We start from the raw sequence: 15,202 nt of genomic DNA, 5'->3' as shown, positions 1-15,202 counted from the left end.
TTCTCCTGCCGAGGAAGCCGCTCACGTTGTCATTTGTTTGTTCTTCCTTCATTCTCTCTTGCGTTCTTCGGTTGTGGCGTCAAGATCGCTGCCTTATTTATATTTACACAGACCGGCCAGGACTAAACATGCCACATGCCACTGCGGCGTGTGAATGGACGGTTCTCCCTCCCCTCTCGGTGAAATTGGGGCAGGCTGAGCGGTGCTGGGGGGTGCGGAGGCCGAGGGTTGGGTTGCAGGCAGGATGTCTTGGGTTTCACCGCAGAGCCGGCCGTGCCATCTTGAATGGGTCCCTGAGAAACCCAGCTCTCAGGGCCGCGGCTCAGGTATTTCGGTAATGGAATTACAGTTCGAGTGTGCTCAGGTACAAACAGCGCGTGTAATATTTTTCCTCGCCCGTTTGTAGGAGTTCGCTTTTGTGGACTTGCTGATTTGAACGTCCTGAAACATTCAGGGCATGTTAACGTTCCAAACAAACAAATAATAATCCCAGGGGATGTGTGTGTGATACAGCTAACCAAGAGGCCTGGGAATGCCCCCCCGAAATGAAACGAGGCAGCTCCGTGCAGAGTTGTTAGGGACCGCGTTCAACAAAGGGAAGACAGGAGTTTTTGTGTTTTTTTTTTTTTTCCCTTCAGAGTCTCTCTCCCCCAGAGGCTGGCTGTTGTGAACAGACCGGCTCCAACACTGTGGCTTTGGGGTGTAACTGCTGACCTGGGAATACTGTCCAGGACCAGAGTTAATCCCGTGTATTTGTAAACAACCTTTCAAGTGGCCTGCGCCATTCAGAGCCTAATCAGCCCGAAGGCCCAGGATTCTCACTTCACAGGATGTTGTCCCAGAAACCGGCCTGCAGCCTCGGGAGGGAGCGGTGGCTGTGGAAAGAGGTCAGGGCGCAAAGCCCATGGTGCCCGCTTCCACAGATTAAACTCCACCGCTGTTTACCTCGTCCCTGCTGGGGGGTGCTGGAGGCTGGGGTAGGGAAGCATTGGATTGTTGCGAGTGGCCGACCAGGGACAGTCGGCTTCGTGAAAGGGTGCTGCCAAACCAGGGCCGCTCTCCCAGACGGCTCGCTTTCAGTCTCACCCGCCAGGGACAAATGATAATGTGACCTGGAGACCTTTCGGTAGAGTGTAGCCCGGGATGGCTCTCGAAAAGCCAGCACTCAGTTCAGGGGGGTCGTCGTGGATTTCTGTTTATTCGCTCTCAGGGACTGCATTGCTCTTATTCATAATTCACCAGAAGGAACCTCTCTGGAGTCTTGAGGGAGTGGCCGGCCGGCTGGCCGGCGGGAGGCTCCGTGTTGCGTTTCAAGGGCATTACACCTTAATGCCGGGGACTCGGGAAACTGAGAGGGGAGCTGCTGGCGCCCAGCGCGCAGGCGCCTGCGGGGACCCGAGTGCTCTCCCGGTGTGACGTGCCCCTTCTGCGTGTCCGAGGCCGGGCTCCGGCTCGGCCCTCCCTCCCTGTTCGTGGGAGAACAGGGCGCCTGTTAATTACATCACGAAACATGGCGTTTTGCTCATCGTGGAACTCGACTTCTGAGCGAACCCGGCTTCTGTGTCACAGGTGGAGGGGACGAGTGACGCACGTCCTCACTGGCGTTGGATGGCCGGTTTAGCGGGAGACGTGGACCCTAGGTGAGGGCGTGGATTTAAGGGGCCGTGGTCCCCGGCTGATGGGGGAAGGCAGGGGAGCGTCAGGCGTGTCCGATGGCTGCCGCACTGTAAACACTGGGGTGTAGGAGCCACGTTCCTAGTTTAAGAGCAGATGTCGTACATGCTGTGTGACTGACGACATGTGTTAGTGCGTGTGGGCAGAGCTCTCTGACACAACCACTTCCTTCTCTCGAACATGCCTCTCTGGGCCGCCCCAGCGCCCGCTCGTCCGAAGTCCTGGAGGCCGTGGGGGGCATCTGACGAACCCTCGTCTTACTGAACGTAGTCCGGGGATGGCTGTGCGCCCGCGGGTGCAGCAGGGGGCCCGGTGGCTCAGGCTGCCCTGGAGACGGTTCCTCCCCCAGTGTGGGCCCACCTGCTGCCCCGTGAGCACCGGGGCGGGCGCCTGGAGCCGCCCGGGCTGGCTTGCCACAGGGCAGCTTTGACCTTCACTCCCAGGACTAGTCCTGTCCAAACCTGAGGGGTTAGTTAATGGCCTTACTGTCTTTAGCTCCCAGACCCTCACTCTGGGGGTGGAGGCTCCGCCTCCCGTGCGTTTGCATTTTTCAAGTGGACTGCGCAGCAGGGATGCGGGTGTGTCCTGCAGCCTGGCCCTGTGGTGGGCGGGGATGACGTGTGTCCTGCAGGTCGACGGCCGGAGGCAGGCGGGAGTGTGGATGCCGGTCCTCGGCGGCGGGCTGCGTGCCCTCTGCCTGGGAGTCGAGGGGGCACCGGCCCAGCCCTTCCCTGCGCTGGGCTTGGCGCTGCGTGGGGTGTAAGCTGACTCGCGTGACTGTGGCCCTCGGCTCCCTCCTGGTGTCCCCGGCCACTCACCCCCAACCGTCCTCCCCCACGGCCGGCAGCGTGCTGGCAGCGGCCGGTGAAAGGCTTGAATGTGCCTTGGGGCCTTGAGACGGACAGCGTTTTCCAGAGTCAAGCCTTGGCCTTGGTCCTTGTGGGCCCCGGGAATCAGCGCGTGTTGGGGGGCACTTCTCTTTGATGGAGAGGTGACCTCTGGGCTGAGTGCGGGGAGGTCACACCCCATCCCCAGTCTCCCCTGAGGTAGGGCAGCGGTTCTGGGGGCGGGTCCTCTGTCACTGGACTCTCCGAATGCTCTTACAGTAGCACGCAGGAATGGTGGCAGATTGTCACAACCCCATTTTAGGAAAGGAATCCCATCAAGTGGTTATGAGGAGTTTCTTACATTATGTCAACCTTGGGAGACAACTAGGAACAACTTCATGAATTTGAAACGTCTCATCCACTTCTTTAAAGAGCATCCTTATTTAAAATTAAGTTTCCTCAACAAAGGGCTGCTGCAGGGGCATGGCTGAGCTGTAGGAGGGGCACCCACGGGCGCTGTGAACGCGCCGTTTGTGCCTGAGGTCTGCTGGCTGCCGAGGTCCCCAGGCGCGTCTGAGCGGCCTGGGGAATTGCACGGTGGTAACTGTCGCGCGCGCGAGCGTGTGTGTGTGTGTGTGTGTGTGTTCTTTGTCCCTCGAATCTGGCTGCACGTGATTTCAGCAGCTGAAGCTGTTCTTTGCGAAGCTCGCCCGGCTGTCAGATTCGTGTCCAGAGGAGATGTTTTCCAGCGGCGTGCGTTGGAAGGAGGGTGATACCCCTTAAGTGGCGTGTGACTTTCCTTGAAAGTACTTTCCCCGAGAAGATGGGGCTCCTGGGCTTGGCTTCCAGTGGCACAGGAAAGGACAAAGCAGGAGCAGTTAGAAATGCAACTGTTGCTAGCTCGTGAGCATGTAAATGTCTGTCCAGTAAATGGGGCCGCAAAAACAAATCGTTTAAAATGCAACTGCACCAGGTGCAGGCCCATTTGTGCTGTTTACTCAGATGTTGCCTTCCTTCAGGTCGATTTTCTTTCTGGTTCGGGTCTGGTTGTGCTGGTCAGTAATTTAATCCGGTTAAGTTCTCAAACTCACTTCAAGAGAAAGGTAGTGTACAGGGTGAGGCAAAAGTGCGTTTACTGCTGTGTGTGTGTGTGTGTGTGTGCGCAAAACAGTTTCTTCTTGCGTTGTTGTTTACTCATTCTCGTGTTGATTTCCCCGTGAACGACGGACGGCAACCTGCCTTCTTCTTCTTCTTCTCCGCCCTCCCGAGTCCTGGTGGGGTGCAGACAGCTCCTCCGAGGAGCGGTGGGAACAGGGAGAAAAGCGAACGTGCTTCCTCCTCAAGTTGGCGTTCATCTGGCGTCTCACTCTGGCAGAAGCAGGTAGACGGGCACCCCAGGGAGTGGCTGACGTCAGCTCAACCCTGGGAGGCAGCCGGCCTCCCGTCCCCGTGCTCGCCGAGGGGCGCGTGCGCCCAGGCGACGCGCGGTGTTGGCGCTCGGGGACCGTGAAAGGGAGACTTCAAAATCGAGGTTCTGTGTTAACACTCTGCAGTTTTTTCTTAATGGCTGAGAATTTAAAAAAAAAATATTTTATTTTCAGCGTTATTGAGTAAACCTCGACAAACCCCTTCCCCTTCGGCTGTTCCCACGTGAAAGGAACGGGTTTGTTTAGGAATGTTTTCCTTTGTTTCGGGAGAGGGCCACATGTGCCTGCCTTGGCCATCTGGCTCTGTTTAACCTGTGCTGCTCCGGCCGCCTCGGCGCCGCACGCGCCCTGATTCATGTCCGCGCTCCAGAACCTTCTCTGAAATTTCGCACGGTGCTGGGCGCGTCGGGAGCCGTGTGAGAGGCCGTTCCAGGCTCGAGCAGCTTGCCGTGCCGCCGGTGGGTCAGGCGGGGAGCCGAGGTCCCCGTTGTTGTTCCTGCAGTAACTTCGGCCGGAAGTCGTGTGGGTTCACGTGTGGACGGATGGGGTTGACTCAGGAGAGCACAGGGCCCACGCGGGCGGGTGAACCTGCCGCTTGTGGACAGGCTGGGGCGGGGCTGGTGCTGAGAGCTGAAAGTGGGTTCCCCTGAACGATGTGCCTTTTATTTCTTTATTATCTTTTTTTGGATGGATGGATGGGTGGATGGATGGGTGAACAGATCCTATTTCATCGTTTTTTACTTTCACTTCTTTAAATAGTTTTTTTATTTTTCAATGAAAGATAACACGCAGTATTATATTAGCTTCAGGTGTACAGCCTAGTCTGAAAGATGACTCTACTGGCGCTTAGTCGTCTTTTAACTTCATTCGAAACAATTTTCTTAGATTGTATTGTGACAGCTGTCTTATCAGCGTGCATTAAAAAAATTGTATCAAAATCGGTGAGTTTTTGTGTAGCCATTTTAATATTGAAGATGGAAGAAGATAGGCAACATTTTGGCATAGCATGCTTTATTATTTCAGGGAAGTAACTGAAATGCAAAAGAAGGTTTGCGCAGCACATGCAGAAGGGGCTGGGACGGGTCAGACGTGTCAGGTGGTGTGTGAGGTTTCGTGCTGGGGATCTCTCGCCGGACGATGCCCCAGGGTCGGGTGGACCGGCCGAAGCTGACAGCGGTCAAGTCGAGCCATGACGTGAGGAGCTGAGAGCAGTCAGCGTTCTACTATGGGAGAGACAGCCGCCGTACTCACAGTGCCCAAAGCAATAAAGTTACTGGTGGAAAGGGAAAATGCATCTTGTATTTTATGGGAAAAAAACTAAGTGGGGTTTTCGGCCGGCCCAGAAGAACTCTCCAGGTGCTCATCCCGCTGCATCTCACGCCCCCAGCACCGCGCACAGGCGCCTCCTCACCTCCGCCAACGCTCCCTGCGCCGTGTCCCCGCGTCCCCGTGACCGGTCTGTGACCACGCCCCTCCTCCGTAGCGGGAGCGGTTATGGCGGGTGCTGGAATCCCCTGGAGGCAGCTCTGTGGCGTCCCCACCTGAGGCTGCACATGTTCTCACGTGTGTGGGTGGACTTGCGTGGAGTTCACAAGGGGGATCCTGCAGGCCACGTCTCGGAATGGACGGATGCCCCGAATCTCGGAAGATCCGCCTCCGTTTTTAGCATCCCGCGTAGGCCCCTGTCCCTGGTGGAACCCGTCTCGTCGGCGTCCGTGACACTGTTTTTCCTGTCTCGGGGGAGGAAGTGGACGCGCTTGTCCCCGTGGCTGTGTGCACCCTGTGTGCACCCGCAGCGGGGCCGCCGCGCACGGGGGTGGGCCTGCCGGCCCTGCTCGGGGAGTGGCCGCTGTGGGCAGGGGCGCGCTCAGGCTAATGCATAATTTATGTTGACATTATCCGCGGCTTGGAGAGGACACTTTTATGCCATTTGAGAAAATATCATCATGCACACGGATAATCACATCCCCTCAGACTGAGCCTCGTCCCGCCAAAGCTGTTCCTGTCTCTGGTGTGACCATTAGCATAATGACGATGACGTGCCCCTTGGTAACGCCGGGCACCGTGGAGGGTCTCGAGATGGTGGGGCGCAGCGCAGCCCCGGCGCTCACGCAGCCACCTCGTTTCAAAAACGGCCTTTGACTTTTTAAAATAAGACGCAAGGAAGAGGGTCTCGGGTCTGAAGCCAGCTTGGAGAGTGTGACTGTTAGCGAGTGAATGGAGAATTTTTTTTTAAATTTATTTTTAGAGAGGGAAGGGAGGGAGAGACAGAGAGAGAGAGAGAGAGAAATATCAGTGTGCGGTTGCTGGGGGTCATGGCCTGCAACCCTGGCATGTGCCCTGGCTGGGAATCGAACCTGCGACACTTTGGCTCGCAGCCCGTGCTCAATCCACTGAGCTACGCCAGCCAGGGCATGAATGGAGAATTTAAAGGTGCTTGCCACAGCCGGGTGAGCGCGGGGACCATTCTGTGGGGGCGTGGGGTTAGAAGTAGGATTAAACTTGCCCTCCGTCAATTACCTGGGTGACAGAAAAGCAGAGTCTGTTCATGGTTTTACAAGAAGATTGCTTATCAGCTATTTTCTAGGTTGATGGGAGACGATGGCGACCTGCTTAGAACTTGAACTTGAGAAGGAAAGGCTCATTTTCCTGATGGCTGCACAGGTTGCAGTGTCCTCGGGAACTGGTGAGCGTGAGAGTTCGCTGCAGGTGGAGTCCGAGGTCTCCCGTGCCCGTGGGGACGATCCGTGAGTGCTGGGAAGGGAGCAGGAGCCGTGGGGTGGGCCTCTCGGGCGGTCCGCACAGTGGGTCCACCCACTGCACCTGGGTGCCGTCCGGGCCGCCTTGGACCGCACGCGCCGGACCCTGAGGCAGCGGATGGGGGCGTGGTTTCCTCCACCGCCCCCGCCGGACCCTCGTTCCTGGGGCTCTTCCTGCACGGCGAGGGTTCCCCTCCGGTAGGGGTGGGGGGTCCACCCTGCAGTGTGACTGTGCACGGGTGTCTGACTGTCTGTGGGGCGTCCTGTCTGCGCCTGTTCCGGGAGGTCCCTGTTGGGAGTTGTCCATGTGTTGCAACAGCGGGGAGCGGAGCGATCTTCCTGGGCGAGGCCTGATGTTCGAGGGGAGTAAAGCACAGAAGGACCCAGAGACCGGGCCCGGGGGAGGGCGGGGGCCGGGCTGCAGGCCGGGTTTCTGGACTCCCGGTTTGCGCCCGTCGGGCTGACCGCACGGCATCGGGTGGGAACAGGCCCCCTGGGTGCCCAGCTCGCCCAGCGCAGTCGGCCGCCCAGGGCAGGCCCGGCTGGCGACCGGGGACTGGGCGGGGGGCAGCGCGCCGTCCCCACACCTGTTCCGCTTCTGACGCTGGGCTGGAGCTCCGGAGAGAAGAGGTGTTGGCCAGGGGTTTGCGTCTCTCCCCGGGGATGTCTGTCAGCGTGAGAGCTGGACGGGGTCCCGCTCAGAGGGGCAGCAGCGGCCAGAGCCGCGAGTCGGGTGTCAGGGGCCCCAGTCTCCGGAGGCCCCCGCAGCCGTGCACACGGATTTCCTGCTCGGCCTGGGGCCAGGACACACAGGTTCTTGAGAAGCCCAACGGCAACGTCCACACGAAATCACTTTTCTCGAGAGAAAATACAGAGAGGAAACACGACCAGTGTGGGGGAGAGAGTCCTGGAAGGAAGGGAGCCCCGAAAACTTCCGGGGAGAGGGACTGGAGGAGATGGGTGGTGGTGGGCATGGGCCGGTTCTCCCGGGGGCCCGTCCTGAGCTGCATGCCAGGCGGGGGGACCAGAGCTGGGGGGCCGGGCGTCTGCAGGGTCGGCTCTCCACGTGACAGAGCCCAGCCCCGGGGCCCGGACAGGCCGGGGCTTGAGCAGGAGTCGCACCGGCATCCTTGGTGCAGGCAGGCAGGACAGCCGCCGAGACCGGAGCAGCCGGTCACTGGGAAACGTGCGTTGCCCTCTCTCCGCTCGCGTGGCGGTTCAGACGCGCCACATGCAGCCACCCCGGACGGCCGGCTGCCCTGCGGACGCTGGCCGCCTGGCCAGTGTGTAGGGGGTCCCCATCCCCTCAGTTGGCTCCAGGGACGCGAGCGGGGCCGGGAACCACATAGAAACCCGCCTCCTTCTGCATCCTAGTCGAGGTTGCAGCTGTCCTCTGTGGAGGAAGAATCAGTAAGTTGAGACCCCAGTTTTGAACGTATTCTCTCCTTTTTCTGAACAAGATAGTACTGAGGATTTTTTTTTTAGTGTAAATGGAATTTAAAAAATTATTTTCCTCAAACTATATCCTAGGTAGTTTGCTGCCTTTCTAGAAACTTCTCAGAATCTCTGATGACCAGCGTGAGGCAGGAGGTGCCCCGGTCGCGGTGCCGGGTGCCAGTCCTCCTGGCCGTTGTCCCAAGGGACAGCGGTGTGTCTGGGAGTCTTCGCAGGCTGCAGGCGCTGGCGGCTGGCATCCCGTTATGTCCGTGTGAGTCACGGCCATGGCTTCTGCGCACCCATCTCATCCCATCAAGGGCGCGGGTGCCTTGGGGTCACACGTGAGATACGCAGCGAAACAGACATGCTGACCACGCAGAAGAGGAAGGGCGGCCGGCCACGAAGAGGGGCCCTGGCCTTGTGACCAGACCACGACGTCCCCTCTGTCTGGGGTCTGTGTACTTGAACCACAGCGCAGCGTCTGACTGTCTCCGCCGAAAGCAGGAGTGAGACGTGGCCGTTCGTACGTCGAAGAGCTGAGAAGGGCGAACCTCGCCGATTCTCCCGTGAAGGAAGAGCCGTTTTTAGCCTCGGCCAGAAGGAAACTGTTACGTGGACACCACGCTGGCTGTTTGTGTGCATAATTTTCCGCAGACAGGTGCCTGGGACGGCGTTAGGTCCGATGTCACCGCGACCTTTCCAGAGGTGGCAGCTCCGACACGAAGGACCAAGGGCACGTGAGCAGAATGCGAGGCTTCGGGAGCTGTTTGAGTCTCCGTGACCGTGTGCCCCGTCACTGGGCGTGACAGCAGCTGGCGCCTGGACGGAGCCCCCCCGTTCTCTGCGGAGCTCCTTGCGTCCACACACACACAGCAGCCGGACGCCTGCCTGCCTGCCTGCCTTCTCCTGTTTATGTGCGTCCTGCCGGTTGGAGGGAGTCCTGTTGGTGCCCCCCCCGCCCTTGGGGACACTGGGGCCTACATGGTCTGGCACCCCAGTCACCGTGCCGGAGCGGGATTGCCAGAGTGGACCGTTCGGGGGGCAGCCGCCCTGGTTTTGAGGTCTTCCGTGTGCTTGTTCAGGTGTGGAGCGTTTATTTGCATCTTGGTCGAGCCGTCGGGCATTGTGTCACCTTACGGAAGACCAGGGTCCCCCTGACTGCCCCCTCCTCCTTCCTGGGTGGCTGGGGTCACCGGTGAGCCACCCAGGAGGAGCTGGGAGCTGCTGTGTGGCGTCCCCAGAGCTGGGACCGGACCAGTCCAAGGCCCCGTGTGCTCTGAAGACAAGCAGAGGTCTTGAGCAATCCATCAGGAAAGACCAGTGTCAGGGGTCCGAGGGTTTGAGGCAGGGAACCGTCCCCATTGCATCCAGCAGGAGGGACTGGGCTCCGCGCTGGCCCCCGGCCCCTCGCCCCTGTTCTCCAGGTCGGGGTAGGGACGGCCCACTCACTAAGCTCTGGAAACTCCAGGGCAGGGGTCAGGACTCTTCCGGGGGGCGGGCGGAGACTAAGTGTTTGGGGCCCACCTCTGCATTGGCACGACCCGGCCGCGGCCGGGAGCCTGAGGCCAGCCGAAGACGACACCTGGCCAATAGACGCACGCCCTGGCGGACCCAGACTTGGGGTTCCCGTCACTTCTCCTGTCAGAAAGCAGCGTTCTTCTGATGCCGATCCAACCGCTCCACGAACACAGAGCTCACGGGCTCTGCAGAAACGGGTGCCGGCCGGGCTCGCGCGCCGGCTGCCGTGGGCCGCCCCGTGGGGCCCGCGCTGCCTGGGGGAACTCCGGCGCAGCTGCTGCGGCGGTTTCTCCAGCGACCGCGTGAGAAAGGGCCCAAGGAGGGGGTGAAGCGGTGTCGCGTGTTTCATTTAACCGGTGAGAGCCGGGACGCCGCCTGGTCCTGTAGAGCGACACGCATGTCGTTGCTGAGATGCTTGGGTTTTTGTCTTTTACACGAAGTCTCTGAAATCCGGCGTGTATTTCACACTCACAGCCCACCCCCTTGGGACTGTGCACCCCGCCCCTCGGCCCCCACTGGGGGCGGAGGTGAGGGAGCCCCTGCCATGACCGGTGGCCAGGTGCTGAGGGGCATCAGAAACCTCCGCTCCGAGAGTCCAGCTGTTTTTAAACTAGGACGCCGGGGGCAGGTGTGGTCCTCGGGAGCTCTCCCGGCCGGACCCTAGCTGTTCCGGGGAAAGGTGCCTCTGACTACCCGGGAGTGGGTGCCAGGAGCCCCTGGGGCCCTGTGGGGCGTGGGGCAGGAGACCGGGGCCGGCCCGCAGTGCATGTGCCCCCGAGTCCCCACCGAGCTGACCGAGGGTGCTGCTGGGTCGGAGACCCACCACCCCGTCTAGGAGTCCCCGCAGCAGACCCGCCTCTGAGACGGCTCCCGGCACCCAGCACCCGAGGTGCAGTAACTCTGTCCCCGCTGTGGGGGGAGGGGACGAGCGGAGTTGGACACAGCCTCCGTGTGTGGAACCACCTGCGGGCGTGCCTGCGGCTCTGGGCCTGGCGTGGGGCCCGTGTCCACCCCTTCTGGGGCCGGGTGGGCAGAGCCTGCCGGGACGGGCGCCCCGAGGGCTGGATGGGGCGGATTCACCGGCTGCAGCGCGTGCGTGGCCCAGAGGTTTCAGAGCACAGAGGGACCGTCATGGTGGCCTGAGGTCAGTCTCCGTCTCGCCCAGGGACCACGTCACAGCCAGCGTGCAGACCGACCGTTGGGGGGCTTGGTCACTTCTGCTTGTGGCGTGTCGCAGACATCGCCGGTTTATTGAGGAGAGGCGAGGAGTGTGGTGCCGTCGAACGAGGGGCAGGCAGGTACGTAGAGGTCGGTCCACCTGGAGGTACCAGAAGCAGACGTGCGGAAGGGAGACGCCGGTCCCTCGGCCTGGGCGCCGGGTGCACCTGCCGCAGGAGCCGGGCCTCTCGTCTGCCCCCAGGGTCTGAGCGGCGGAACGCCCACCACGTGCCGCGTTCCTTCTGTCGAGGGACAGAAGACGGGAGGGAGGCGACGGCCCCCCAGCGCCCCTCCTTCGACCTCCCGGGCCGCATGCTGCCCCCGGAGCCGGACCTTTGAGACCTGGGGCGGCCGCCTGGGGGGCCAGTCCGCTCCCGGCTCTGCGCGGAGCTTGGGGAGGGCGTGCTGTCGTGGTCTGCACTCAGCGGGCCGGCGTGGCGGGCAGAACTTCCCGCCCGTCCTCGCAGTGGCTCTGGGACAGATGTGTGTCATCGTGCCCTTCAAGGGGGCCGTGTGATAGTAACAAAAACGAAGATTTCTCCTCGATGGGTAACAGTAATGGCTCAGAAAAGCTCTTCTCAGAGGAAGAGAAATAAGTAACTTCGTCAAAGTAAACTCGTCTCCTTCCAGAGGGCACTGCTTGCCGCTTTCAAGGAGCTGAGGGCCGAGGGTGTCCCGCCCACAGTGTTTCCTGAGCGGGAGCCTGCGTGTCCCCGGCTCCCGGGAGTCACGCGGAGTCACGCAGAGGGGTGTGGAACAGGCCTGCCCCCGGGGCGGACCGAGGGGCCGTTTCTGGGGTGCCGGGGGTGTGTCTGGGGTGCCGGGGGTGTGTCTGGGCGGTCTGGGAGCCGGGCAGAGGGAACAGGTGCATCAGCGACACACCTCGAGAGAAGCACGTCCCGTAGGTACGGTTAGTGAGCGCCTCCAGGTGGGCGCAGACGCTGTGCAGCTGGAGACCGCTGATGTGTTGGGCGGCGCCCTTCCGGCCCATCTTCACGGTGAGACACAGGTAAATTGCTTCCTCATTCTGGGCTGGCCCTGCTCTCGGCGACAGCGCCGTGGCTCGCCTGGTGTTCCTGCCGGTGAGTCAGGTGCTCAGCTCGGCGAGTTTGTGACTTTGACTGAGGGTCAAGCTCCATCTCTTCCCCCGTCCATCACCGAAGCGCTTCTCTCCTGTGGCCCACTGGTGGGGAGCCAGACGAATTCCATGCACTCTCGCGCCTGTGGAGGCAGTCGCTGGATCAATGTTCAGAAGGCTTACCAGCTTTTTATTGTTTAATAAGGTCGACCAGGGTTCAGGTGGAATAACAAAGTCCAGACCGACATGGTTCAGCTGTGATAAAGAGCACAGCTTATCCTGGAGTGTTCTGTGTTTCTGGGGGCAGCAAGAACGTGCCGTGGGCGTGTGCCGTGGGCGTGTGCCGTGGGCGTGTGCAGCCTGGGCCCGTGGATGTGTCCGCCTGAAGCAGGTGAGCATCCGCGCGGGGATCCCAGGTAGCGTCTGACCCGAACCTCTCTGGAGAGCTTTGCCAATCCGCCTGTGTCTCAGCGAGTTAGATTTTGTAAGGGGGCCTTCGTCTTGAAAATCACTTGAGCCTCCATCACCGGTCACCGCCCTCTTGGCCATTCATCCGTCTGGGGGGAGTCCAGAGCTGTTCTGGCGGTTTCCACCCAGTCAAGGGAGGTTTCCAGGCGTGCAGTTGCCCGCAGGTCTGCCAGTCGGCCGGCACTGGCGCCGGGCACGTTCGAGCGTTCTGATGCCAACGGCCCTTTCTCGGGCCCACCGTGGGTGGGTGTGGAGGTCCCTGGACACCGGACATGGGACTGTGGGCTTACGTTGAGTCCCTCGGGTCAGACTTCCGGTCACGTTCGTCTGGAGGTCACTCTGCCTCACTCGCCTGAAGACATCTGGAGGTGGCCCCAGCCCCTGCCCGGGTCGGAGGCTTTTTTTTCGGAGGATGACACGAAAGGCACGGCTCACGGACCCCCGTCTTCCTCACCTGTGCCGTCAGGATGCCCACAGTCTAAAGCGGAAATCGCGTCTGGGAACCGAAGAACGGGGTGGGCGTTTCCCGGCACGGATGGGATTTTATTTTACGGAAGCGACTGTATTTAGTGCCTGCCACGTGCTAACCACTGGGTCGGGCGTTTAAATACACGAGCTTCACGACCACTAAGATTTCCACAACTTCCCCCTTTGAGGGACGTGCAGAGGGCACCTGCTCTGCACACTCACCCCCATCGGACGGGGCGGAGGGTGGCTGCGAGCAGCCTGTCGGTGCAGCCGGCCCCGGGAGCTGGGCGCCCACCCCAGGAGGCCGCCCGGTGTCCACTCCGCCCCGTCGGGGGTCTGTCCTGGCGTGCAGAGAAACTCTCCACGGTGTACTTGTGGGCGTCGTCGTCCGGGAGAAGCTCAGTGTCTCGGGTGGAGGGGCACTGTGACTGATGGGCGGTGCCAAACCCTCCAACTTCCGGCGTTGAAATGCCATCGCACAGCCAGCCCCAGTGACAGTGTGAGCGACGGCCGGTCCTCGTCCCCACGGGGTGCCGTTAGTCCCTTAAGTCGTGGCCAGCGGGGTAGGGAAGATGCCTCACTGGAAGCCAAAAGCTTGAAGTGGTGTCCCTCACTTCGTAGGTTCCCCAACCATTTTCTTTCTCTTGTGAATCGCCTGTTCATTCCTTTGCTCAGTTTTTCCACCCAGTGTTGCTTGAACTGTTGCTTTTAGAAACACTTGGGTTATGGGGATCATCACCTTGTGCTTTGTGTTTGTTGCCTTTTGTGTATCCTTTTGCCTCTCACATCACACGTTAAGTTCTCTTTTCTCTGGAAACTTGCAGAGAGCCTGTGTCTCGGCCGTTTCCCAGCGCATCTGAACTTAAGGGATGTTTTTGCATTTGAGGGGATGGAGGCGTATAAAACTGTCCTTTTCATCCCTTACACGGTTATTAGTCTGGTTACTTTTTCCGTTGATTCCTGAGTAAATTTGGGGCATTTATATTTTAGTAGAAAATCATTCATTCATCCATATTATCCAATTTATTAATCCAGAATTTTGAAAAACGTATTCTTTTCAAGTTCCTTCTGTTAGTGGTCAGTAACCCTAATTCCTCCCAATGTGTGACTTTTTCTTTGTTAAAACAGATTTTATTCATTTCATTTGTTGGAGGGGAAGGGAGAGAGAAAGAAAGGAAGAGGAACATCCACTCATTGGTTGCTGCACGTCCCCCATCTGGGGACCCAGCCCGCAACCCAGGCCTGTGCCCTGACTGGGAATCTAACTGGCGACCTTCAGGTTCGCAGGCTGGCACCCAACCCACTGAGCCACACCGGCCAGGGCCTGCTTTATTTCATTAGGTCAGCTAATCATTTTCCTCATTGGGTTATCAAAGAACCAATTGATTTTATTTACCAGTTTTATTTTTTTTCCCATTAGTCAGTTTTTAAAATTGAAATGTGAGGGATTTAATCCTTTTTGTTAGTCTCTGACCCAATGGTTTGGTTTACATCCACTGCCTCTGAGGCCGGAGCTGTTTCGACACAGAGTGTCAGGACACAGAGTTTCAGGAGACATTTCCTTTGCACTTTGCTTTCCTCCCCCCGACCCCCCGAGTCCTTATGGAGAGTCTCCACGTGCCCCCCACCCAAGTCCTTATGGAGAGTCTCCTCTCCACCCCGCCCCCCCCCCCGAGTCCTTATGGAGAGTCTGACATTTTCCAAACAGCTGAACTCAGGTTGGTGCTGTTTCTGCGTGTCCATTTGGCGTCCCGGTCCTGCACCGTGAGCCCACGAGACCTGCGCCCTTCCTGGGGCCGCGGCTGTGAGAGGCCGTCTGTGGGTGGGGTCAGGGCGGAGGGGCCGGCTCCCCCGTCCCCCGTCAGCAAGGTGGCAAGTGTGGGTTCGGGGCTCACTCCTTCCTGTTCGATCTGAGTGCTTCGAGTGCTCTGCCGTGACGGTTGTCTTTAACCCGCCGGCTGCAGGGAGAGCGGTCATTTCTCCCAGACCGCTTCCTCTCGGCTGGTCTTTCCCTGTGTTCACTGGGTGTTTGCTCTGGGTTTCACTGTGGTGTTCGACTTCAAGTTTCAGGACAATGAATCCTCTTTGTGATTTCTCTTTTTTAGCCTTAATAATGACACTGTGGCTTTTGTGCAATCTTAGTGCCTTTTTAAAACCATGAATTAAACTTTTGCTGATATTCTCCCTCTCATTATTGCTTTTGTTCGCATTGTTCTGGTACGTTCTGTTCAGGTCTCACTTCTCTGAGTCCCTTGGTTTTCGGTGTCTCTGCAGAAAACACGTACTGGATTGAGTTCTTTACCCAGTCACAGAGCGTTTTTTAATAAA

At 59.3% G+C, this 15,202-nt stretch overlaps 1 protein-coding gene across 7 annotated transcripts in view; it reads left to right on the top strand.

The window, feature by feature from the left end:
* The window catches only part of ZNF516 (zinc finger protein 516), a 54,622-nt gene that overhangs the window by 4,698 nt on the left and 34,722 nt on the right, over positions 1-15,202 (top strand). The gene's annotated exons all lie outside the window — the stretch shown is intronic.

Source organism: Phyllostomus hastatus, unplaced genomic scaffold, assembly GCF_019186645.2.
Source record: "Phyllostomus hastatus isolate PE091 unplaced genomic scaffold, TTU_PhHast_1.1 phas_contig_80, whole genome shotgun sequence".
In the NCBI taxonomy this organism is placed as follows: domain Eukaryota; kingdom Metazoa; phylum Chordata; class Mammalia; order Chiroptera; family Phyllostomidae; genus Phyllostomus; species Phyllostomus hastatus.
The sequence above is the reverse complement of the archived record's forward strand: the minus strand, read 5'-3'. Positions and strand labels throughout refer to the sequence as shown.